Source organism: Canis lupus, chromosome 12 (assembly GCF_048164855.1).
Source record: "Canis lupus baileyi chromosome 12, mCanLup2.hap1, whole genome shotgun sequence".
Classification (NCBI taxonomy): domain Eukaryota; kingdom Metazoa; phylum Chordata; class Mammalia; order Carnivora; family Canidae; genus Canis; species Canis lupus.
Window position 1 is genome coordinate 31,296,670 of NC_132849.1, and position 24,687 is coordinate 31,321,356.

The 24,687-nt window shown below is 49.3% G+C and overlaps 1 long non-coding RNA gene across 4 annotated transcripts; it reads left to right on the forward strand.

Annotated features, from left to right (window-relative positions):
* The first annotated feature begins 448 nt into the window (after positions 1 to 448).
* LOC140600691 (uncharacterized) lies at positions 449 to 3,943 on the forward strand. 4 transcript variants are annotated; one of them, XR_012003857.1, is made up of 4 exons: positions 449 to 516; positions 1,417 to 1,531; positions 2,002 to 2,071; positions 2,714 to 3,431. It is a non-coding gene; the product is annotated as an uncharacterized lncRNA (long non-coding RNA). The 4 variants fall into 4 exon arrangements; XR_012003856.1 differs by lacking the exon at positions 449 to 516 and adding an exon at positions 689 to 971; XR_012003858.1 differs by lacking the exon at positions 449 to 516 and having other exon boundaries at positions 689 to 1,531; positions 1,877 to 2,071; positions 2,714 to 3,943.
* Positions 3,944 to 24,687: the final 20,744 nt, after the last annotated feature.

The following is a 24,687-nucleotide window of genomic DNA, read 5'->3' on the forward strand; positions in this document are numbered from 1 at the left end:
CAGGCTCCGAGGCGGCTCCGCTCTGCGCCGCGCCGGCCCCCCGCCCAGTCCGCGCGCATGGCCCCGGCCGCCCCGACCCCGGCCCCGGCCCCGGCCCCGGCCCCTCGCGGGCCGCGCATCGGCCTGACACTTGCCTCCCTCCCGCCCTGCCCCCGCCGCTTATGAGGCCGGAGCCGCCCCCGCCCCGCCCCGCCCCCGCCCCGCCGCCTCCGCGCCCGCCCCCGCCCCCGCCCCCGCCCCCCGGCTCCCGGCTCCCGGCCCGAGCCCGTCCTCGGCGCCGCCCCCTCCGGCCGCCCGGCCCGGCCTTCCCCGCTGACTGACAGCGGGACCTCCTCCCGCGGCCGTCCGGGCCTGGGAAGCGGGCGGGGGCGGCTCCGGCCCTGCCCAGCGCGCGGGCCCCCGAGCTCGGGCCGCGGGAGGGGGGCGGGAGCTGCGGGCCCGGCGCGGGGGCGGCTAACGGGGCCGCGGCCGCCGGATAACGGGACCGGGAGGCGGATAACGGAGCCGGCCGGCGGGGTGCGGGGAAGGTGGAGGGAGGGGCGAGGCCGGCGGGCCGCGAGCGGGCTCGGGGGCGCCGGAGGTCCGCGCGACCTCAGACCGAGGTCCCTCCGGGGGCCACGGCCTCCCTCGGGTGCGGCTGGGACGGAGGCTCCTCGGGGCAGAGCTGGGGGGTGGGGGTGGGGACGTGGGTGCAGGGAGGCTGACACCTGTGAGCCTGCGTGGGTCGGGAACTCTGGGATCAGGGAACAATCGTGAGGTTTTAAAGGCTGCCCTGTTCAACCTCAACCGCCAGGTCTTTCTGGTTCCTCACTCTCGTCGTCCCTGAAGCCCCAGATAGCACTCCTCTCCCCGGGGTCGCTGCAGGCAGCAGCGCATCGTGAGCCACAGGCACGCCGCTAGGCTGTGCGGAGAGTGCGTTGGTATCCACGGACGTGCGTGCTCCAGGCTGTCTGTGGAGTGTGTGTGCATCGGTGTGTCTGGAGGGGCCACTGTGTGGGAGGAAGGGAGTGTGTACCCTGTGTGTGAGTTGGTGCTGACTCCGCCAGAACTTCTGGTCCCTCCTCCTCCCTCCCTGATTGCATCATTAGTGCTAATTGAGGGGCTTTCACACGCCAGTGCATTAGCTGTTTGGAGTGAGCTCCCCCCTCCTGGGAGAGATAAGCTCTGCCCCTCCCCATCCCGGCCCTCCACTTCCCCACAGCCCTGGAACTGTCCACCCAGAACCTCTCCCCTTCCTGGGCACCTTCCTGCCTCCCTCTGGTTCTGGACTGAGTAATCTCTCTCCTCCCTGCAGTGTCAGAGATTGGCTGGAAAGGAGTCAGGGAGGTGTCAGCAGGACCCCTCTCTGAGGGGTGTCAGGGAGGGGAGGTTATCCTTGGTGGAGTGGGGGCCTGGAGAGCTCTGGCATTCCTACAGAATACAGAGTCACTGTGATGAGAGAGGGGACAGGAATCTCTGCCTGGTTCTTTTGGACATGGAAGGACAGAGGAGAGGACTGAATCTTTGATATCCAGCCTCCTATCCCACTGAGGTAGGGGCATCCATCGCTGACTCTTGGGGTTCCCTAAGACGGGAGAGTTGGGGCCCAGTCGAGCTTAGCAAGCACGGGAAAGGCAGAATAAGAAAAGCCACGGTTCTCCTGAGAACCTTGGGTTTGGTGGGTTCGGTCTGGTCCTGCCTGTCGCTCTGCCCTGTGCTGGCCCACCTCTGCTGGGTGTGGGGGGAATGGTCTGAGCAGATGCCCTCCCCAGCCCTCACACCAGATGTCTTTGTTCTAATTAACTGTGCTGGGAAAACCAACCTGGGTTTGTAAACAGAGCTACTGGCTAAAGTCAACAGGGAGCAGCAGCAAACAGCAAACATTCTCCTCACACAGCCTCCATCCAACCAAGCCCCTGGGGAAGAAGGGAGGCTTGCAGATCATGAGGCCCCCTAGCCCACCGCTGAGTCAGGGAAAGCCTGTCTGCCTCTGTGACCCCAATATGGCTGTTCCCTTCCCAGTTCCAGGGGCTCGGCTCCTCTCTCCTGGTGAGGACTGGGGATTCTGGGAGGAACAGAGTTGCTACCCAAGGTAGGCTCTGCCTTTCTTCCAGCAATCTTCTCATATCTCCCCAGCCAAACCTCTGCATCCAGGAGGAAGCCATGGAGTAGGGTGGGGGTGGGGTGGGGGGTGGATATTCCTTCAAGAGCTTTCCTTGGGGCCTGCTCTGCTCTACGGTCTCAGAGAAGCCTCTGAGCTAGGCTTTGGCATTGTGAGTCTGTAACTTAGAGTTGGTGAATATAACGCGAACATTGTTAAGTGTGTTACACATCAAGTAGGTATTATAATAACATGTTCTGAAATTAGATAATTATTCCTATGATATCTTTGCCAAGCTTCAGTGTTTCTATTATGGTTTGAAAGTTCAGTGCACACAGGGGCCTGAGAAACAGGCACAAATGTACATACGACACACATGTATAAGCCCACCGAGCAGGAGCTTCACACACACGGGAACAAAGGCGTTTCAGCTCTCTCCTCACACCCACTCTGTCTCCCTCGCCAGCTTTCAGACACACAGACATATACAATCTTTGATGGAAATAGGTTTTTGGCCTCTGAGAAAAAGGGATTGCACTTTTGGACAGATTAGAGTTTCTGAATTGGCAGTTCTTGAGTTCTTAACCAAATTCTGCTTGTTTGCTTTTTTCTCTTTTTTTCCCTGCCACCCAGGGAGAAGAATCATCATTTCAAAGAATTGAAAAAGACACAAAATACTGCTTCAAGCTTGAGGATCTATAGCCTGCCCACCCGAAGCCTCTGTGGCAGGGTCCCTGGAGACCCGGCAGGGCCAGTCCCTTCTCAGGCCAGTGTCCAGCTCTGAGCACTGAGTGCCACCTTCACAAGAGGGTCTTCCTCCAACTGTCACTCAAGGCCACAGCAGCCCTCAGATCAGAATATCTGCTAGTGTGAAGGCTCAGTGCTGCAGACACACCACATCTTCCTGCTCCTCCCTGTGCCTGCCACATCCCTACCCAACCAGAAGGCTAACTTGGTTAGCAATCCTTAGGAAGGAAGCAGATGGTTTAGACCCCAAGATGCTAGATTTCTCTGGAAATGTCTTTTAGGTACCTCCTTTCTGCATGTTTTGTCAGGTGGTCCCAGGCTGCCAGGATTGTGATACTGGCCTCTCAGCCTCAGCTCCCTTTTCCCTCCAGCCCAGGTCTTAAACACCTCTTTTGGAGTGGTATGCTCCTGCTAGAAAACTTGGGGGATAAACTGAACCGGACCCTTGGGCCTCCATGTACTGCCCCTGCATGGAGCCAGACCTCCCCAGCTTAGTGCCCTGCTGTGTGTCCGGACTTGCAGTCATTACCTGTGTTTTCCCAGGTTGCCCCCTGCCCCCCCCCCCCCCAGCTCCTCTTTCCAGAAATATTCTCATCTAGCTTCACCGTGTGGTCTTTGCTATCTGGTTTTTCTAGGTCTCTCAGAAAGTAGCAGGTTACACACAATGCTTCTCCAATGGGAGGTACGTGGGTCCCTGGGAGCTTGAAGGTATATTTTCAGAGTTCTGTGGATTGATTTCCTTTAAAAGGAAATGTACGAAATACATTTGTCTGGTTTTGGAAACCTTGAGGTAGAGTCAAGAGTATGGGGCTTAAGAGTCAGAGAAACCGGGATTCAAATCCCATTGGCTGAGTTACTTTGCGCAAGGTAGTTAACCTCTGTGTGTCGAGTTTCCTCATTAAGAAAATGGAGAAATTGGGATCCCTGGGTGGCGCAGCGGTTTGGCGCCTGCCTTTGGCCCAGGGCGCGATCCTGAAGACCCGGGATCGAATCCCACATCGGGCTCCCAGTGCATGGAGCCTGCTTCTCCCTCTGCCTGTGTCTCTGCCTCTCTCTCTTTCTCTCTCTGTGACTATCATAACTAAATAAAAAAAAAAATGGGAGAAATTAATAGTACCTACCACATGAAGTTGTTGAGTGATAATATGCAAAGACATGTAAAGTGCTCAGCACAGCATAAGCCCTTAAAATTATGTGATCTATTGCTAGTATTCACAGTAATATCAAACAAGTAAACATTTGTAAGACAGCTTGGTTGGCTGTAACTCTGCCCAGAGGCAGAAATGACTTGACTTCCATCCTGGTTCCCACTGGTGAAATCTCTCAGTCTCCCAGACTTTCATTGGGCCTGGAATGTTCACTTTTTTCCAAATCAGCAAACCAGCGGTCGGTTGATCAGAAGAAGCCTCCCTGCCTCCCCCACCACCCCACAGTGAGCTGTGGAGGGAGGACCATGAATCAGGGCCTGACTGATGTCAAAGTGAGTTGAGAGCAGGAGAGGCCTCAGATCTGTCCTCCCTGGGGCAAGAAGCTGGGGGGGGAGGATGGATCCAGAAGAGGAGGGGGGAAGGAAAGGGGTGGAGTCAGGCGGCCAGCTCTCCCACCCCCACTTCCCTCAGGTAGGAAGTGAAGCTGACGTTTCCAAAATATAAAAAACAGATGATGAAGGTCAGGTTTCCTACACACTGGAGAGCGGGAGCCCCAAGGCAGAGTCCCCAAGAAATGATGTTAGACAGAGATGGGGGCAGAGGGAGAAAGAGAAGCGACAAGATAGAAAACGATGCAGAGACAGGGAGGCAGAAACAAAAGCCCTGAGTCCTGAGAAAGATAGACAAAGAAAAAGCTGTGACTCAGGAGAGAGCTTTCTACTAATTTCTGGAAAAGAGCTTAATTCCTCTGTGTGGGTCCCAAGATGCAAACATGAGCCATTATGATTCCATGGCCCTGTCAGTGGGTGAGGCCCTCCAGGACCCTACCAACCAAAAGGCTTTGTAGGCTTTCTGAGTTCTACTGCCCAGGCTGATCTCTCTGTGTTTGGGCCTCTGGATCTGTGGTCCTGAGTGTCCCTCTAGTCTCCCTCCCTGGGGAGGGTTCTTTCTCCATCCACCTGCCAGCTCAGTCTCACCCACCAGCCCAGAGAGATGCTCTATGATGGCTTCTTTTTCCCTTTCCTGGCTGGCTGTGTCCTCCTCCTATGCTGCTTCCTTTGATTGGAGGAACGGGGTAGGAGAGGGGGAAGACTGAGAGGGCTGTTTAGAGCCATTACCTGGGGGGAAGGAGCAAGGGGAAGGCCTTGGTATTGGACCCAGCCCAGAACTAAGACTCTATGAGAGCTGAACCCTAGAGCCTCTGTTCTGGGGCAGATGGAGAGGCTAGCAGATGAATGGAGAATTGGCCATTGGATCACTGGATGATGGATGGAGTCTGTAGCAGGGAGTGGTGAAGGCCTTTGTCATTGCACAGGAGAGGAATGGGAATGGAGCATAGGGGCTGGGTGATTGGATCTAACACATTACCCCTTTTTGACCAAGCCAAATGCACCCTGAGGGTATATGGGACAACTTTCCTTCTAGGTTGTTGTCAAATAGAAAGAACCTAGAACTTTCTTTTTAGGTTGTTGTCAAATAGGTTGTTGCTTGTTTTTTTCAAGCAACTTCAGGGCTGTGGTTTGGAAAGTGGAGAGAAAAGAGGAAGAAAGGCTGTTGAGTTGTACATCTGGTTCTGGACCTCCAGAGGGCTGACAGTTCTCTCCCTCTCCCTCCCAGGGGGCTGGCCTACATCAAGGCCCAGGAGGAAGACTGTTCCTTACCATTAAGGAGACCTTGGCCCTGCTTGTGTCCTTAGGAGCTTAGGGTGTTAATTGGGAAGACTCACTCCAAACCATCAGGGACTCATACAAAGGAAGGTCTGGGGTGGACCTGCAGGAAGGAACTGGATGGAGAACTATCTTGTACTGAAAGCCTGCTGTGCGCCAGTTACTGTCTAGCCTCTTGACGCACACTGTGAGGTCAGTATTATCGTATCTGTTTTATACAGGAGGGAATTGGGGCTCATGAGATTAAGGAATCTGTCAAATGTCACACACATCTTTAAGTGACAGAGCAGACCACCATGAAATGAGCAAGCAGTGGCTGGGGCCCTGATTTGGGTTTTCCTCTCCACTCTTTGTTGGTTTGGGAAAAGAAAATTTCAGTCTGTGTGGAGATGGGAGAGAGGCAAATAAATGCCACCAGTGGGAACCAAGATGGAAGTGTATTAAGGTTATCTCTGTCTCCAGGCAACAGAGTTTGGTCATAAAGTTTTATTATTTTATAGTTCAAATTAATACTAATGATAGAGCATGCTTATTAAATGCCTTTCATCATGGTTTGATCCACTTAATGCCTCTAGGAAATAAATACTATCATTATCTCCAATTTTCAAGATGAAAAGATTGACATCCTGAGAGGTTAGGTACCTGGTGGCAGAGATGGGATTTGGACTCAGATGCCTGTGCCGGCAGAGCTTGTGTTCTTCCAGGTTCTGTTCTGCTGCCTGTAGTTTAAGTTCATGGGCTGGGCTGGGCTGGGCTGATCTCAGCTGTAAAAATCCTGAGGTCAGTCTTTCCAAGCCTGGCATTGCCATCTGACACGGAAGATGGCTGTCTGAGGATATTTGAGCCTTTAAAAGACAGAGGTAGGCTCTGCTGGGGCAAGGGGTGGGAGGGCACAGTGAGGAAAGAAGGGAGGAGGTGCAGAAAGAGGTAATAGAAGAGCCCTTCCCGCTCATCCATAGGGAAACCCACAGACGCAGGAGTAGAGGCTAAACCTCTATGATGTGTTTTTCAGAGACCCCAGCAGGCCCTGTGAATCATTCCGTCCTTCCCCTTCCCCGCAGGGGAGAAGGAACAAATCACGAGTGATGTTTTTACAAAGGGTTAACGAGACTCTGGGAGTCTGTATGGAATTAAAATAATTATTTGAAAAATCTCAAAAAGCACAAAAAAGGAAGTAAGAATTATACAAAATCCCTCCATTAAAGGAGATTATATATCATAAGATGTGAAAGCCACCTTGCCTGCACCTCCAACCCCACTTGGAGAGGTAACTGCTATGAAGGATGTAGTGAGTAAAAGCTCCCTAAGATGCTCCATGCATTCATCATCTCCCCCACTCCCATCGGCTTCCCCTGGTGACTGTCTCAGTTCTGTACCAGCAGGCTCCAAGACGCCTCGCAGTCTCTCTGCCGCTTCTAAACTCAAATTCAAGTCCTGTGCTTTAAAAAAAAATGTCTTTTGGATTTGCTCCTTTATTTCCTCATTGCCATCCAGGCTCTTCCTCTCACATCTGTTCTGTTGATTGGGTCCCCTCGAAGTTCCCCTCCCACCTTGAAGCATGTATGGGCACCAGATTCATTCTGCTAAGAACACTGCTTCCAACACATCATTTTCCTGTTCTAAAATCTTTGATGACTCTCCGTCATTTGGAGGGTAATTGAACTTGTCATTTCAAGTCAGTTGCAACCGACTTTTTCTATTCTGGTATCCACAAATACTTCCTGACTCCGTGCTGCAGCCTGGCTGGTTGCTTCACAATCTTAGAGGACATCCTGCAGCTCCTGCCTAACAACACTCTTTCCCAAGCTTGCCCATCCTTCAAGGCCTATCTCAAGGCTTTCTTTTTTTTTTTTTTTTTTTTTTTACAGCAAGCCTTCCCTGATTGTTTTAGTTCACATTTATTGCTCCTTCCCCAAATGCCTGAACACAAGGAAGCTATACCTTGTGGTTCAGAGAACCCTGGTTGAGAGAGACCTTGGGTATGACCATAGAATAGGACTTCCCAGCCTGGAGCCAGAAGATCTCCCAGAGTCTATAAATGTATTGGGGAGGGGGAAGCTATTGTCAATATTTCAGAAAGCCTTTTGAAACTATTTCCTGATAAGTTTGCCCAGTCATAGGAAACATTGACTTTCCTTGCTTGTGGCCAGAACTATATCATGCATTGGGTTTCTTGTCCTGCTGAATGATATTGGTTGTTTATTAAGAACAATGGGGGAGGGACGCCTGGGTGGCTCAGTGGTTGAGTGTCTGCCTTTGGCTCAGAGCATGATCCCACGGTCCTGGGATCAAGTGCCATGCCACATCAGGCTTCCAATGGGGAGCCTGCCTCTCCCTCTGCCTGTGTCTCTGCCTCTCTCTCAGTGTCTCTCATCAATAACTAAAATCTTAAAGAAAAATGGGGGGATATTATGTAAATGTATTGATAGGTAGACTCTAAAAATCTGGAGTTTGTGGGACAGCAGGATGAAAAAAAAGGAATGTTGATGGTGAAAAAGTTGAAGTCATTGATGTTGCCCAGGCTCCTGACCAAAGGAGGACCTTTCCCTGTCGTTCAAATAGCCAACCACTCCCTGTTTCTCGTGAAAGACAAGCTCACTTTCTTACAGGTGGCCAAGACATTATTTGATTGCAGTAAATCTAAACTGTCTTCCTCAGGACAGCCCTTCGAGTATGTGAAGATAACTTAGAACCTCCACTGGCTTCTTTCTGTTTTCCTGTAGGCCAAAGACAAACTTTCTTCTGTGTTGTCTGAGACCCCAAATGCTAGAGCCTTGTCCATTCCTTCACTGTGCCCTGCCTCCCTATCTCTGCTCAGGACTCACTTATCCTCTTCTGCTTTTCATGTGTACCTTGCTGTCTCCTTTCACTTACTGTTCCCTCTGCTTGAAACACTCTTGTCTGGTTGTGATTTCTCTCATTTGTGTCATTTGGTTGAAGTCTGTCTCTTCTGGAATATACAGTCCATGAAAGTGGGGCTTTGTTTGATTTCTGCTCCCAGGATGTCCGCATCACCAAGCACAGTGCCAGGGCCTATGGCAGTTCATTAAATATTGGCTAAGAGTGTTATTTTCTATTTCATGAGTGTGTTAGAAACAGGAAACGTGTGCAAAAGCACCACATAAACTATAAACCAGGGTGTATAATTTTGGGAGTGATTACTATTACTGTTTCTTCGATTACATTTTTTTGTTTTTTTAAAGGTTTTATTTATTTATTCATGAGAGACACAGAGAGAGAGCGAGAGGCAGAGACACAGGCAGAGGGAGAAGCAGACTCCATGCAGGGAGCCTGATGTGGGACTCAATCCCGGGTCTCCAGGATCAAGCCCTGGGCTGAAGGCGGCGCTAAACCGCTGAGCCACCCAGAGATCCCCTTCAGTTACATTTTTATTTCCTAGATGGGCACAGATGTATACCCATCATGCTGCCTTCCCCTGGGCACTCCCTGGTTTGGTAACAAATGACCTAGTATATAGACTCAGCTGTTTTAACCCCCCTCTGTTTTAATTGGTTGTTTTTTTTTTTTAAGATTTTATTTATTCATGACAGAGAGAGAGAGAGAGAGAGAGGCAGAGACACAGGCAGAGGGAGAAGCAGGCTCCATGCAGGGAGCCTGACGTGGGACTCGATCCTGAGTCTCCAGGATCATGCCCCGGGCTGAAGGCAGCGCTAAACCTCTGCACCACCGGAGCTGCCCTTAATTGGTTGTTGACTAAAAAAATAATCTGACTAAGTGAAGTTCTTCCTTTTTATTTTTTTAAGATTTTATTTTTTATTCTTGAGAGACACAGAGACAGAGACATAGGCAGAGGGAGAAGCAGGGTCCCCATGGGGAACGCAATGTAGGACTCGATCCCAGGACCCTGAGATCATGATCTGAACCAAAGGCATATGCTTAACCACTGAGCTACTCAGGTGCCCCACATGAAGTTCCTTCTTAATGTTCAATCTTAGCCCTCCTCTCATCCCTTTCTCCCTTTAATCCTACATTTATTGATCACCTATTCTGTGCTAGACACCAAACAAATAACCAGGGACACAAAGATGAATGATAGACTGTCTGTCCTGAGGTAGTTCTTGACATATTTTTACAGTATGGGGTCTTCTGGGTCTCTCCCCAGATCAGGCTCCTTTGATTGCCTTATCTTGTTTGATAATGCTCTTTTCAAAATGGGGCCCCAGGATCTTTGCACTTACTGTTCACTCTGCCTGGAAATCTCTTCTCTCAGACCTTCCTGTGGTTGGCTTCTTCTCCATCTATGCGAGTCTTGACTCAAATGTCTTATCACAGGCCTCCTCTGAGCACTCTCTATCAAATTACTCTGTTTTGTCCTCAGAGCACTTATTATCTGAAATTATCTTGCTATGTCTGTTATATTTTCTGTCGTCAGTGTATCCCCTCATTAGAATGTAAGCGCCATGAGAGCAAGAGCTTTGTTTTGTTCACTGCTGTATCCTCAAAGCTCCAAGTAGTGGCAGCATATAGTAGGTACTCAGTAAATAATTATGGAAGGAAGGACTGACCGTGATATGCCACCGATCCTCTGTCAGCCCAAGCTGAGCCCATCCTCGCCCCCCAGTGATTTGGACAGCATACATCTACTGATGTGCCTGTCCTCTGATTTTATTCAGGGTTATCAGCCTTGTGCCAGAGGCTAAATAACTAACGTCTCCTCATCAGCGGAAAAAAAAAAAAAAATGCGCTCCTTTTGTCTTAACCAAACCCAGCCTCTTTATTATGAGCCTGGCTTCCAGCTTTCTGCAACTGTGACCAAGACTGCTCCCCAGAATTTACCTGTCTTGTGTCTTATTCCCTCAAGGCTCTACTTTGTGACTTTTAAGGTGACAATCAGTTAATCCAATAACAGAATCCTGCTAATGTGCTAACGGGAAAGGGTGGGAAAAAGGCTCCCAGCTCCCTCCCTTCTGACTCAGGTAACATCTGTGCATTTAACAGGGCCCTTCTGGAGACAATTAAATAAATGCTTTATTGAAACAATAAAATTAATAGGGGTCTCATGGAACTCAATGAAAGGTTTTTAAAAATTAACTTCATTGTTTTTTAAGCTTCAAATTAAGCTTTGCTAGGCAAGGGGTGGGGCAGGACCAAATTATATTAAAGCAGGTCCCTACCCACAGGACCACCCTTGGGGAGTTGAGAGCCTAAGCCTGAGCTTTCCCTGGGGAATGGCCACTGCTGCCATTCTGGGGTCCTGACTTCGATGGGCTCCCACAGTAAGAGGAGAGGTTTTTCTAGATTGTAGGTCTGGTTCTGTTGCTGGGAGTCTGTGACCTTATACATGGATTAACTCCATGAGATTTGGGTGCCTTAGGTCAGGTATCCCATCAAAGGAAATATCATGATGACATTTGTCATGTAGAATGAATGAAACAATGCACATTGAGAATATTCATTCTGCCAGGAAGTAGTGGGACATTTGTCTGGTTCTGTATTTCTCTGCATCCAGGTCCATCCACCCTACCATACAGCCTCATAACCCTGCCAGGCTTTGTAACCTATGTTCACCTGTTTCTCCCTAGGAACCATCTTCAGCCTCAAGAAAAGCCTAAGAAGTCAGAGTTTGTCAAATCAAAACCTGAGGTCAAAGTTTTTGAAAATCCGTGGGTGGTTCTGCTGGTGGGGGCTGTGGAGCAGGTGTGATGTGGGACCAGGGGACATCCTCATGAAGGATTTGCCCAGCGTGGAGGGTGATGGGACCCTGGATGGGGAAATTCTTGTGAAAGATATGGTTCTCTGTCCAGACGGATAGAGTTGGCATAAGACTGTCTTCAGGACTCCTCATTATTCCTATCAAGGTAGCACATTGATTCAAACCATCTGTGGGCTTGTGAGGTCTGATTAGACTTGGCGTTTCCAACCCTGGGCTCCCGACTTACGCCCTATGTGAGTGTGAGGAGCAGGCTGGAGGTGCTGTTGAAGTCCAGGGTGGACCCCGTCTCTGAGGCCCAGATTCCTTGCCCCCAGTGACTCAGGGCACATGCAGCTCCAGGCCCCACCCCTCTCCTGGGCTGCCAACAGGCATTGGGAGGGGTTCTGAGCCCAAAGCCAGCAGGCTTCGGCTTCCAGCTCTGCCCTTAACTAGTTGTGTGACTTAGAGCAAGTTGTTTAGTCTTTCTGTGCCTCAGTTTTTTCATCTGCAAAATGGGGAGAATGATCCCTGCTGTGGTTGTTTTGAGGATCAAATGAGGTGCAAATGTGAATCACTTTGAAGTGCACGAAAAAGGATTGTACAAAAGTTGTTTTCATTAATGGTATTCCCATTGTCAGGGAACAGGGGTGTCTGGCCCTGGAGTTGCTTTCAGGTTCAGGACATCTCTGAGCTCTGGAAGGGGGCATGAAGCTTTTGGGTGTTTTGTTTATTAACTCCTCTGGTCCCACACTTCCCCTAGAGGACTTCTACCCTCTTCCCCCTCCACCACCCTCCTAGTCTCCCAGACTGGAGATCTTAGAGGTGTCTTTGACTCATCCCACTCCTTTATCCTCTTATATCTATTCTGTCAACACATCTTTTTCTTCCTTTGAAACCTATCCCAGACTCACCTTTTCTTTCCTGATCCCACTGCCATCACCTTCGTCTAAGCCATTATTATTGGGTTTCCTCGGGAGCTCCCCAGCTGGCTTCCCTCCTTTGCACTCCTTCCCTCCAAGTCTTCTTGCACAGGGCTGCCAGATTCATCTCCCCAAGGGCCACTTTTTATCAGGCCACTCCCCTGCTCAAGAAAGCTCAATGGCTCCCTAATTATCTCTTCAAGGCCATGCTCCTCTATGTGCTTTCAAAGTCTCCCACTGTTACATCTGCACTAGGCACCTGATTTCCCATACTGCCCCCCACACACCCCCTTTTCCAAACAGACTGATTTCCATATTGTCCTCCAAAGAAGTTGTCCTGGTTCCCGCTTCTGTGCTTTTGCATGGGCCCGTTTGCCCTGCTTGGAGCGGGAATCCCTTCCCTTCGAGCTTCTTCTCGCTATCAGTTCTCCCTGTTCTATAGTATCCAGCTCAAGTCCCTAGCCACCACCCCCGAGAGAAGTTTCTTAGGAGGTTGTCTCCTGGGACTATCTCCTCTTTTCATGTGTCCTAAATTCTTCTTGCTTATACTTGGCAGTACTGACTATCTTTTATTTCTTATCCCCCCTGCCTGCTTCCCTTACCTAGAATATAAACTCTTGAAAGGCTGAGACCCTGTCTTGCATGTTTCCCTAACAGCTAATCAAAGGCTGGAGGCCCTGTAAAATCTTGGTTGATTGTGTGGACAAAGAGATCTGCTTTGGTGCATGGAGACTGAGTGTGGAGATTGTCTATTCTAAATAGATTTTGTGTCCCCCACCACACCTCCCCCACCCCACCCCTGCTCTTCAGACCCCCCCCCAACAATGTCTTCATCCATCAGTAATAAAGCAGGAACAATAGGGGGTTTCTTTCTAATTAAAGGGAGCAGTTAGTGTTTCCACTTCAAAGCCCTGGGAGAGAAGACTTTTGTTCCTCAGGCCTGGGAGCTCTGGGAGTCTGGGTTGGGTGGGGAAGCGGAGCTCCAGGCCCAGCCAAGCATTAAGCTCGTGAACCTGAGATCCCCTCGTTTGCAGGCAGAGAAGCTCAAATTTAAAACAACAACGTAATTTAGTAACTTCAGCTCTGATAAAACAGTTGGGGGGATTTCTTCTTTCCTAGCGTCTGAAGCCAATGTTATTACAGGTGTGTGTGCTTGTCTCTCCCACACCCTACCCAGCCCCTGTCACTCCCCCACACACAGCACACACATGTGCCACACCACACACTCACACATGTAGAGGACTCACAAAGTGTACATGGCGCTCGCTAAAGGGACACATCTGCTCACCTCTTTTCCCAGGGCACTCCAGCCTGCACTATCCCACACACCCAGTTCCTCTCACACATATTCTCTCTCCACTTCTGAATGCAGAGCAACAAGGCGCTCTAGCTCCAGAGCCATCCACTATCTCTTCAGCTGCAAGTCAGCTTGGCAGAGACAGGTTCCCTTCCTCTGATGCACACCTCCCTCCAACATATATTGGCCAAAGACTGATCCTCTCTGCTAGCCCCAGACTGAGTCCCACCCTGATAATAAAGTGGCCCATACCTCTGACCATGGACTGAGACCCCAAAGTGGCCACAGAATGTGTCCTGATAGTAGACCCAAGAAAGAGTGTGGAATGGGTCCTTGGTCTAACAAATTGTCTCACAAATTTGATTCATTGATGAGAGAGGTGGGAAGAGAGAGTTCTGGCTCAGTTCCACTTGCTGAAACTGCAAAGCCCACCTTGTCCATCTGTTTATCTTGTAGCAGTATAGTGAGTGGTAAGCAAGGCCAAATATGGGCCCTGTCCTCAAACATCTCTGTGTTAGATCAGCAGCATGGGGTTTGAGATTTTATGATCCTGTGTTCAAGTTCCCCCTCCTTGATTTAGTAGCTGGGTCACTTTAGACAAGTTACTTAACCTTTCTAAAACTTGACTTCCTCATAGGTAAATTGGGCAGCATGATGATAAAGACCTCTAGGGATGTTAAAAGGATTAAAGGGGGTCATATATCAAGCACTAACACAGTGCCTGGCACATAGAACATGCTTAATAAATAATGATGGTTCATTTAGTTGTTACTCATTCTGGTGGGAACATAAACATATATACCTAAAATTTTAAAACAGTGTAAGATCTGTCCTGGTTACATGTACCAGGTGAAGGAGGAGCCCAGAGGAGACTTTGGGTCTGCTAAGGATGTCTGGGAAGGCTTTTGGGGGGCTGGGGTTTAGGAGTAGGGTAGAGGCAGCTCTTGGATAGAGGCTACGGGGAGTAGGAGTTTGCTTGGCTGACCTGTTGGGGTCAAGGGGAAGAAAAAACAAACATGTATCCCTGGGGTGAAGAACGGCATCCCCCTGCAGACCGTGCTGGTATATTTTGACTGCCACAGAGAGGTAATATTCCCATGATTCAATCATGCCACTAAACTCATGAAGGTGAGAACAGCCTAAGCATCCAGGAGGGTCTCAAAGGGCATTTGATGACGATGGCAGATGGTAATGGTGACAGAATGCTATGATTTGGGTAGACTGATAACTTGATTTAGAAACGGATGACTGAGGTCTTCTGGATGCACATCTTCCCTCTGTTCTGACCTGGCCTTCTCATCTTTCCTTTCCTGATCCCAACCCCTTGCCCACTTCCTTCATGTTCTTTTGTCTCTGTGGAGCACAGAGAAGACACCCTTGTCTTGGCCGCTGGCTCCCCTCATCCTCTGAAAGCCCCTTCATCTTAGGTCTTGTCTGGCTGGACTTGGAGGGGCTGTTTCCGCACACGTGATGCCGCCAGCGTGGGGCATGGCTGCCCTGCTGCGGCCTTGCTTTGCTCCCCTGATTATTTCTCCTTAATTGAGCGTAAAGAATGTGAGGAATGTGGAGTAGACCGCGTGAGGAGGGGCTGCTGCAGCCCCCTCCGGGATCTGGGATTCTGAGCTCTGGATGGGAGAACTGCAGATGGCTGCTGAACCCCACACAATGTGTGATTCCTGGGGTGCCCCCCTCCCCACGGTGGTCAGTCCACTTCTCCAATCTTTGATGCATTTCTTCTCTGCTCTGGGGCTTTCTTCCTTCTCTCTGCACAAAGAATATCATTTCTTTGTAAAACTGGTCATGATCTCCTCTCTTCCTAGGAGCCTGCCTTGACTTAAACCCACCTCACATTGATAATCATTATCCATCTATAATTCCAGGTTGAACTCTAGAAGCTACTCACTCTCTGACAGAAGAGGGAAAAGCAACAGCTACTCTGTGGCCTTGTGTGGCCTTGTTTGGCTGCTGGGAATCGTGCATCCGGGCTGTGGGAAACTGTGAGTGCAGGTGTGAAGGCGGCTGCTTTGCCTGTCAGGAAGGCAGCCAGGTGAGTCACAGCTGGAGTGCTTCCTCTGCCACTTTGCTCTGCCCACTCAGAGTCCGGCCTCCTATCCTTTCTGGTGGAATACGACGTGGAGGGGAAAGCACAGGTCGAAGACTCAGCTCCGAGTGTGTCCTGGTCTAGTCCTGGAGTCTCTTCACTGTGTGATGTTAGGTGAATTTATCTTCTCTGAGGCTGTTATGTCATGTTGTAAAAGGATGGTGATATTTCCCCACTTGTAGTGAGGTAAGGATGAAATTTGATGTGCTAAAGCATGTGAAGCACGTAGTAGGACTTCAGGAGGTATTAGTTTGGCCCTTTGGAGGAGACTGGAAGAAAGAGGTGAGTTTTACTAAAAGAGGTTTAGTTTCCTGTGGGAAATGCAGTAGGCCATCCCAAGAGATGAGCAAAGGGACAGGATGACCCTGAGAAACCCGGTAATATGACTTCCACCCAGAGAAGTGCAACAGTTAGGGGACTCGGCAATCCTGGTGCTGTGGCTCAGGCTCCTTGGGAGAGGACAGTGACAGCTGTCTTCCTCGTCTCCCCTGCCCTGAGGCCTGACCAGAGGCAGTGTTGATTCTGCAATGAGAGGGGTTCAGGGTATATTTAAAGACAAACTTCCTGCCCAGAAGAGAAGTTCTGTGTTGTGAGAGCTAACCTTCCCAGAATAGCTGAGTGTGGGCTGGGCTTATTTTCACAAATAGGACAGGGATTGGGGCTGGCTGGGGGCAGGCCAAACTCACCCAGAGGCGGAGGCTGGTCAGAGTGGTCCTCCATGGCCTCTTCTCACCTAGACTCTGCTGGCTGCCTTCAGCCTCCCACCTCCTCTGCTCACTGGTAGGAGCTGCCTGGTGTACTCTGAGAGTGGCAAGGCTGAGAATGCACTGATTATATTCTGCAACTTCTGGAAAGTTCCTGCTGTTAGCGATTTGCAAACCTCCTGAGATGAAAATTCAGAACAAAGTGGAAAGTAAATGGGCCTCATGAACGACGGTGTAGAGAGCTTTATCATTGGGGGTGTTTATGAGCAGGGGACCTTGAGGAGGGCCACAGGCCCCTTCATCTTTATGGCGCCCGGAATGCTGGGTATTAGCGGGGCTTAGGACGAAGGCTGACCTGTGGAGCTGACACTGGCATTTCCCTCCATTTCCTGGAGGCAGAGGCACATTACTGCCCTTCCCTCCACGGCAGGAGGGACCTGAGGAGGACTGCAGGGCCACCAGTGGAGAAGGGTGCCAGTGAAGCTGATTCTGTGGCTGGAGGCCCCAGGGGAAGAAGGGCAGCAGGAGTTGGCAGAGTGTGTAACAAATCTTGGGTAGATGAAGGTTTCATTTGTAGGAATCTAGTTTCCCCAGGACCAGGCTGAGCCTTTTCATGAAGTCAGACGCTAGACCTCTCCCCTCCTCCCCATCCTGGAGCCTAGAATGCACAGAATTGTGCACTGTCTCCTCCTCCCACCCCACCCCTGCCCCCATCCCCAGCCCCATCTGCGTCCACATTCCTGTTCACAGCCACAGCAGCCCTGGCAGCAGCCATGGCTGAGCCACATCTGGGGCTCTCATGGCCACATCTGCATCCGCCCCTCTCAGAGCCGGTTATTTCTATTCTGACTTTTATCTGCATCTGTGGAATCTGGAGGGGATCTGTGGATGGTGGGTTCCCAGCCCCAGATGCTGTCAGTTTCTAGGGGAGGGCTGGGGAGGACCCCATGTCACTAGGCCCAGAGGAGCTGCTCTGATAGGTTTCAACTGAGGGCATTGGCTCCCACTTCTCTGCAGTCACGGATTCCTGGCTCTTGGGTTCCAGGCAGAGAAAGCTGGGAGCAATCCATTCTGAGCCTCACACCTCCCTCCGCTGGCACTCTCCCTCCCCTGTCCTACTCCATCTCTGCCTCTTGCCCCTCCTCTTCCATGACCTAGTATACTTACTATTGCTACTGATTCCAGGCTATGGCTCCCAAATGACAAATGGGATGGTGGCAGAAGAGGAACAACACTCATGTTGCTTATGAGAGGGAGATAAATGTGGGGCATGAGAGGAGGGAGACCAAGATAGAACTGGGTAAGGTGGTTTCTGGCTATCACAGGGGTCCCTGGACTGGTTCAGAAAGGCTCCAGGTAATGTCAACATGCAACACCAGGGGCAAAGCTTGTGTGGCCAACATGGTCTGTATTTATACGCCAGGAAGATCCATGAGAGGACTTCTGGCTTCTAAACCAGAGCATCTTGGGCTATTGGCTGGGTCTCCCAGCCAGCCTCCGATCAGGCTTCCTTGTGTCCTGAGTTCCCTGGATGGGTTGTCTTTTCAAGACTGTAGGAGGGTGTGTGTGGCATAGTAAGCATTTCTTGATGTGGTCCTTCATGATTGGATAGACACTGTGGCCAGAAAAACCCTGACACAAGGCCTGACTCAGGAAGGGATAGAGGACTCCAGAGAGCTAGTACCTTTCCTCTGGACTGGCCCAGACCTGCGGTGACCTGGAAACTCTGCAGGTCAGTGTCCCCTGTTGAGGGGAGGTAGACCTCCTATTGACCTCACTGGCCTCACAAAGGGTTTGGGGTAGAGAAAAGAACTGGAGAGGTCTCGAATGGGACTGTATATGAGAGTATGAGCAAGCCCATCTGGAAGTGCATGTGTGTGTGTGTGTGTGTGTGTGTGTGTGTGAGGAATAAACCACTTTGTTTAGAAGGTTATTATCCCTGTCCTGATTGAGGACTCCCCTCACTGTTCTACAAGGTTCTTCGACCTTGTGACTTAGAATGGCATTTTGCCTGGCACTTTCCCCGGGATGTATCAGAGTATTAGCTGGGCCCAAGTTCTAGTTGGCTAATCAGGAAGTGCACCCCCAAAGTGGTGGGGTAGGGGCTGTGGTGGTGGAGTCCTCAGTGATTCTGCTGGGAGTTCACCAGGTGTAGGGTTCTCCTGGATAAGAAGCCTCTCAATCTTGCTATGATTCTTATGTCACTCTGCAGTGGCTTTCCAGGCTCTGTGACCTCAGAGCCAACTCTCACTCAGTATTGGAGCAGAGACTCTCATTTGGATCTTGTCTAATAGAGTGTGTTTGGGCTTCTACAGCAACCATGGCAGTCTCCATGCAGAGAGAGGACATTCCTGTTGAGCCTCCACAGTTACCCTGTGAAATCTTGCTGATGATAGCAGTGAGTCTACCGTCATGTTCAGGACTGGTGGCACTTTACTGGATGCCTAGACTGATCTTTCTGAGCCTCAGTTTTCTTATCTGTAAAATGGTAGTAATAGTAATGCTAACTCATAGGGTTCTTATGAATTAAATACAGCAATACATAGAAAAAGCCTGTTCCAGTGCCTAGCCCCGCGTAAATGCTTAAGGCATGTAACTCTTACTGTTTGTTAACTGCCCCTCCCCCCAGACACCTCTGTGTGGGTCAGGCTTATGATTTACACAGATCAGAGTGAGAATGTGGAGTTGGGGCTACAGTAAGCTTTGGGATAAGGACACATATGTGGGATTAAATGTAGCGATTTTGAACAGTGTTTGGGTTGAGGCTGGTTTGGGATCCCTATGAGGGATAGGTGTTAGGATTGAGTTTGGTGTTAGGACAACATTGGGGATGGAAGTCCCTGGAAAATTTGGGTTGCGGACAGAGTTGTCCTTAAGGAAGTCTTTTTTTATCAAGACTAGAATGCCTATACGTGCTTAGGAGACACAGCAAGGCTCTGTAAGTCCAGCTTCCTGAGGGGGTGGGTGCCTTGGCCTGTGAAGGCCCAGAGCTTTTCTCAGGATGACCTCTGCCCCCTCAGGTTCCGTTGAGTGGAGAGAGCAGTGCACAAGGTCGGGGCCTTTTGGGGGAACCTGAGGAGATCAAGGCTGGAGAGAATGTAGGGAACTCACTGTGGCCTTCTGGTTAGTTCTATCCCTCCAACACAATAAGCTTTGGTCATCCCACCCCTCACCAATCGCCAAATGCTCACCTGACTAGCCAGGGTTCTTTGGCTTCAGTTCCCTTGCATGTCTCCCATCCCAACCCCCACCTTCCTCTAGCCTCCACCTCTGCAGGGAGGTAGGACACAAAGGCTGGATCTTTCCACCAGCCCCATCCGCCCTCCCTTGCCTTTCTCCCTCCCGGGGCTGGCAGAGGCCAAAGAAAACAGAGCGCTTGCCCCAGCTCACTCTCACTCTCTCCCTCACTTCCTGCTCCGGGAAGATGGTTTACTCCCTCCCCTGCCCTGGCTCGGGACCTGGCCTTGGTGTCAAGTTTCGCCAGAGCTTCCAGAATCAGAGGCCCTGCCTGGGCTCAGGCTGGACCCCTCACCTCTCTCCATGTCACCTCTTTGGCGTCTTTTCTCCCTCAACCCAGGGCTCTGTGTCCCAATCTCCCTATAGTAAAATTTTGTTCTTCAGGTGGTGGAAGAATCCAGTGGAAGGAAGGTTTTCTAGGGAGTAGGGGGCATGTAGGTTGAGAGTGGGATGCAGTGGGGACAGATGGCTGCTGTGCAGAATGGAACTCTTTGGAATGGGTGAGGGAGTCTTGTGGACACAGCAACTGAACACATGGAATTCCCTTCAGGCCTGCTGACCCAGTAGAAATAGAAACAGCTCCTCTTACAGCCCAGTAAGAAAGATGCCCTTGGGCCTGTACAATGGTGTGGCCCTGGCCAGCGGGCAGCCTTGATGACCTTCCCCAGTGACCTCAGGTCCATTTGTGGCCAGCTCAAGAGACACATCTCCCTCAGAACTTCCTGATTTCCAGACCCTACTCAATCAGGTCCAGCTACCCTCCCCAAATTCCCTCAGGGGCTTCTTAGCCTCATTTCCTCTGTTGTGGGTAGAGCTTTATCACAGAGTTCCTCAGCTTCTGAGAGGCCTGTGGGGTTGTGAAGCCCTTGCCCTCTGTCAACCCCATAGAACTACCCTCTCTCTCCAGAGATAGGCCTCTCTTCTGGCCCAAACTATCCTTCCCCCTTTCTTCTTGCTCTCCCCAGGTTCCTGGTCCAGAACTCGGGTTCCCTTCGAGTGACTGTTCAGTGGACTCAGACAGAAGTTAAACATATGGGCTCTGGTGTTGCACTGCCTGAGTCTGAATACGCATTCCGTCACTCACCAGCTGGGAAAGCTTGGGCAAGACACTGGACACCTTATGTGTGAAGTAAGGATAATAACTCTATTGATGGCACAGGGCATAATGTTGTGAGGATTAAACAAGGTAATGCAGGAATGCATGTAAAGGACTTAGTGTAGTGCCTGGTACAGAGCACACATCTGACAGGTGACAGCTCTTCTTATTATCGTATCTTAGGATCGCTCATGTGCACCTGAAGGCAATTCCAGAGAGACTGCTGAGGGATGGTAGAAAATGGGGGCATTACTTTCCACAGGACTGGTTGGCAGGTGTCCTGGTTTGCCTGTCTACCACTATGTAATGCCTATCCTGGCATTTAACATCAAGTTAGGTGTTCGGATTTCCTACCATCTCCCTCCCTCTTTCTTTTCTGCACTTAATACTTATGGAGAGCCTACTGTAGGGCGCCTGGGCGGCTCAGTTGGTTGAGCATCTGGCTCTTGATTTAGGCTCAGGTCATAATCTCACAATTGTGGGATCGAGCTCTCCCTCACCCCCATCTCCACACTGAGCTTAGAGACTACTTAAGATTCTCTCTCCCTCTTTCCCCCTGCTCCCCCTACCCAACTTGTGTGCATGGTTGTATGGTTTTTTTTTTTTTCTCTCTCTCTCAAAAAAAAAAAAAAAAATCTATTCTGGCCTGATTCTGTGCTAGGCATTAAACATACCACAATAGATAAAGAGCAACAGGCTGAAGTCTGATCTTGGGGATGGGGGAGACAAGCATGTAAACTGGACAAAGCAATTCTGTACTTCAGATACTGTGATGGAAGGATGTCCAGATATAGTGGAATGTAAGAGAGCTGAGTTAGGAAAGCTTCAAAGCTGAGGGGTCTGAAGCCGGTTTTCAGGCAGAGGGGATATTTGAGCAATGGCATTGAGCTGAGAAATACACCACATTTTATTAGGAATATCTTCCCAGTTTGGAGTTGAGGACTAGGAGCCTGAACATGGAATCTGTGGAGAATATCTTTCATGTGAAGGATGCTAGAAGAGCAAACTTTGCTTGCTCCTTCCAGAGTTCATCTAGGAAAGCCCTTCCTCCAGTAGCTTCCCTGCCTGTTCTCCTTCAAGCCTTTACTCCATTGCCTCCTTCCCCAGGAAGCCTTCCCTGACTAGCCTGTTCTGAGTGGCAACCTACCACCTTTCCACAGGTCTCTTCCCCTCATCCTTCAGTTTGCTTTATTTTTCCTCCATGGCATTTATTGCTATCTAACATTTCATATATTTTATTTGTTTTTTGTTGTTGTTTGTCTCCTCCTACATAAGCTCCATGAAGATAGAGATTTTTGTCCATGTTATTCACTACTGTATCCCTAGGGGTTGAACAACCTGGCACATAGTAAGGGCTCAAGAGATATTTTTTCAGATGGGTACTCATCCCTTGATTCATGCCAGAGACATATTTGGTCATGTCTAAAATGGGCCAGGTATGGTGCTGGTGAGCTGTAGCCAATGACCCCCAAACGTTAATTCACAGACAGGCTAGCTGCATCAGAATCACTTTAGGTACCTGTCACATATACAGATCCTGGAATTACACTCAAAACCTAATGAATTAAAATCTTCAGAGGTGGACGCTCATTTTAGCAAGGAGGCTTGGGGATTTGATGTGCACCACAGTTGGAGATTACAGCTAGACAATCTGAAAAACAGAATGTGCTTCCTTCGTCAATAAGAGAATCAGGAAAGAACACAGAGAAACCAGTCATGAGGCTATGATTATAGTCCAGCTCAGAAACAGTGGTGACTTGACACAGGTTGAGACATTTGAGATGGAGAGAAGTAAATGGATTTGGAGGATATTCAGGAGCTGAAAACTTGAGATGAATTGCATTTGGAAGGCAAGGAAGGGAGGTATCAAGAATGGGTTCTGGGTTCTAGGCTTGTCCAGATGTATAGATGGAGATGCTATTGTTCAAATGAGGGATGCCGGAAGAAGATCCAGTTTGGGAGGTAAGATTAAGGAGTTTAGTCTTAGGTATATTGAATGTAAGGTGCTTTTGGCAATCTGAAAGGAAATGTCAAGTCAGTAGTTGCATGCCCAGACCAGGAGGTTTCCAAAGCCAGTCATCTGAAAACATCGTGTTCAGAAGGGAAGTTGTTGACTTGGAACTAAGCAAGAAGACTGAGATCAAAGGAGTGAACATGGGCTACCTCAGCATGTTTCTGTCATGTTAAAAAATACACAAACACATAGAGTTTCCATTGTGAGAGGCAAATAAAGTAATGGAACCTAAAATAAAGTTACATGTGCCCTAAACTAATTATGCTTAAAAATAAAAAGCAGGAACTATATAACTGTAACATGCATGGGTAGTTGTTATTGAAAGATTTAAATCTTGCTGACACCAATATGAAATGATGGACTGTGATTCATAGGGAAGGTAATGTGATTTCTGCACATGGGCTCTGACCTTGGGCGCCCCAGCCGGAGTTTGGAGAGTGGTTCTAATTGAATCAACACTGCGCTGCATGGGGGTGGGGTGGAGATATAATGTCTGCCAGGACTGTGAGAAGAACAATCTTACTGCACTTGAAACAGAGAAAATGGGCCAAAAGACAAGAGGTCGTTCACATAGAAAGAGGGATTTGGAAAAGCAGGATGTGTCACACTTCTCCAGCCTGGCCCAGGGTAGATCAACACAGAATGTGAAGAGCATGAGCAGCCTGGTGACCAGAAAGTGCCCATTACTTTGGGGGTGAGGTATGTCTCGCTGACATCTCCTGAGTGAATGGGAACTATTGCCTAATGGACCTCTGTTCTGATTCTGGGCCCTCCAAGTAGCCTTTTGGAGACTAATCTGACCTAATAGAGAACACTTTCTCAACACTTGGAGAACAATAATAGAGAACATTCTTGTGAGCCCTTGTGCGCATTATCTCATTTAATTTTCCCAACAACCAATGATACAGGTTACTATTATTATCTGGGTATTGCAGATGATAGGACAGGGTCACAGAGGGTAATTCATTTACCCAATGTCACATAGGCAGTGAGACCTGGGCTTTGCACCCAGACAGCTGGGCTATCAGGTGCCTTACTTTTAACCACTTCCTTGTACTTGCATACCGAGGTGGTGGTTTTGGATGGAGGTTTGCATCTTCTGGTCCTGGTGAGGGTGTGAGGCATCAGTCCCAAGTTAGTTTTATAAATTGGTACCCTTGTCGCTATAGCTGTCTCTGTGAATTTTGCTAATCTGGATCTGTGCTTGAGAGACTGACAAAAGGCCATCTGATTTCTGTCTTGAAGGAAATGGGCCAGAACTGGAACATGGTCTCTTAACCTAAATGCTACTCCTGGCAGCAGGTCCAGCAGCTATCATGTGGATGGCACTTGAGAATCTTACACTGTGGGACTAAATGAATGAGGGATTCTAAGGGGAATCTCCTGGCTGTCCCCTGCAAATGGCTCCCCCCCTCCCCCCAAAAAAAACATGGCACTGTTTTTTCACAATTTTTAGCAAATTTTCAATATTTAGAATTTTTTCCCTATCAGTTGCAAACTCAGACCACCTAAGTGAACATTTGTTAACAAAACTCCATACTTGTGCTATAAACATAGTTATGGAAGAAAAAAAATATCTATTCCCAGCTGTAAATGGAACGAACAATGCACACAGAATGTAGAACAAGACCAGGGCTTTCAGTGTAATCACTTTTGGGGAGAAAAGCTTCCAAAAGGATCTTTTCCCCACACAGAAGTTTTCAAATAGGAGGAAAGCAGACATTTTACGAACTCTAAGTTTTGAATGGCTACAAATGTCTGTAATTTGGAGTCATTTTTTTGGAGACTATATTTCTATATCGCCCACTGGAATGATAACAAACTTGTGGAAAGAAATGGTTTCCAGCACGATGGCTTCAAAATGTCCTGTGAGCACTCAGATGATGCCTGAAGGCAGGGTTACACCAATCAAACTCTCAGCCAACAGGGTTATTCACTATTTTAATGCTATTATTATTTGTTCGATCTTCATTTTTGAAATAATTATAGATTCACAGGAAGTTGCAGAAAAATGCAGAAGGCC